Source organism: Chrysochloris asiatica, unplaced genomic scaffold, assembly GCF_000296735.1.
Source record: "Chrysochloris asiatica unplaced genomic scaffold, ChrAsi1.0 scaffold00103, whole genome shotgun sequence".
Lineage (NCBI taxonomy): Eukaryota > Metazoa > Chordata > Mammalia > Afrosoricida > Chrysochloridae > Chrysochloris > Chrysochloris asiatica.
In genome coordinates, this window is record NW_006408621.1 from 5,009,207 (window position 1) to 5,010,789 (window position 1,583).

A 1,583-nucleotide genomic window follows, 5' to 3' on the forward strand; every position below is an offset into this window, starting at 1 on the left:
CAGTGTATTGTCTGTTTCTGGTATTCTATTATTAATCGTTTGGACGTCTTTCTGTAGGCTTTGAATTGTTTCCAGTGCTGTATCTATCTTATTTGATTGTTCCTGTAGCACTTTCCTGACTTTTTCCTTATTTTTCTCAACTCCATTGTAAAGTGTTTTGATACATTTTATAATCATTTTTCTGAATTCCTTTTCAGGCATTTCCAAAGCCTGCCAATCTTCCAGTATGGAGTGTAGGTCTACCTCCAGATCATGTCTCAGTCACTTTATCTAGTTTCTGGACATGTGCTGATATGGTCATCTGTTTCTGTTTTTTGGGAATGTTCAGGAGTTATCTGTGGCCTTAATGCTTAGATGTGTGTGTGTGTTTTGGTATTTTTTATACTAATTGCCTCCAGGTAGATGTGATCAGGAGATGGGTTTCCTTTTCACTCTTCTTTCTGAGAAATTTCAAGATGTCACTGTTGGTCATTATGATGTAACTCAGGATTTAATTTTTGGCCTTTCCTTTTTAGTCTTCCTGTTCTATCCCACAATCCTCATTCAGGCCTTTTTCCTAGTGATAAACACTTCAGGGCCAGCTTTGGCCATTTTGCACTGCCATTTGTTTCTTTTCTTGCTTGGCCAATAAGTTTATTAACATTCTTTGGAACAATTTCATAGGAAATTGTGCTTTGGTTTAGTTCTCGGCAACCCACTCCTGAGCTCTGAGAAAGCTTGCCTTCTTCTGAGCTACCCAATTTTTCTTGTGGGCAAGAGACATTTTGGGATGATTCCACCTTTTCTTTTTAACATCTTTCTTAGGCTTCTTCTTATAAACAGGATTCTCACGGATAGCAGTATGTGCTGTCTTATACATCTCCTCCATCGTGTCTGGAGTTATGTTGTTCTTTATGTATTGAGAGAACTGTTTCTTGTAAGCATCTTCATCTTCTTCCATGAGGTAACGGATGTAATCTGCAATGTTCTGACCCATGATGTGTTTCCGATGTGCTTCAGCATTGAATTCCTTGGTTTCTGAATCATAACCAGGGAATCACTTGGTACTGTGAGGGATAGACAAGCCTCCATCCATAGCACCTGTCAGATCCCCAAAAACTTTATTTTCGGTAGTAGTTCTGGCAAGGACTGCATCCAAATAGCAGGTGAAGGCACAAGGTTGACCATCAATGCTTTCCACATTGTATTCATCTCCTGTTACCTCTACTTGGCCTTGTAGATTTTATCCATACCAAACCTATTGAGAAGGCTGTGGGCCAGCAGCAGGCCAGTACAATATGCCACAGCACAATTTGTCAGGCCAACTTTCACACCATGCTTTGGGAGTTCGTGAGCATACGCTGCACAGACAATCATATCCCCTTCTATACGGGCAGAAGCAATCTGGCAAATGATATCTTGTTGGTTACATGAACAATCATCCTGTATTTGGGTGTGTTGTATTTATTTTTATCCTGAATTAGCAACGTTTTCAATATGTATGCTGAGCAAATAATACAAGAAGCTGGGTTCTATGAAGGAAAACGTGGTGTCAGGATTGGAGGAAGACTTATTAGCAACCTGAGATATGCAGATGATACAAC

At 39.9% G+C, this 1,583-nt stretch overlaps 1 pseudogene; it reads right to left on the minus strand.

The window, feature by feature from the left end:
- Positions 1-679: 679 nt before the first annotated feature.
- Positions 680-1,583, minus strand: part of LOC102825125 — a 20,481-nt pseudogene continuing 19,577 nt past the window's right edge.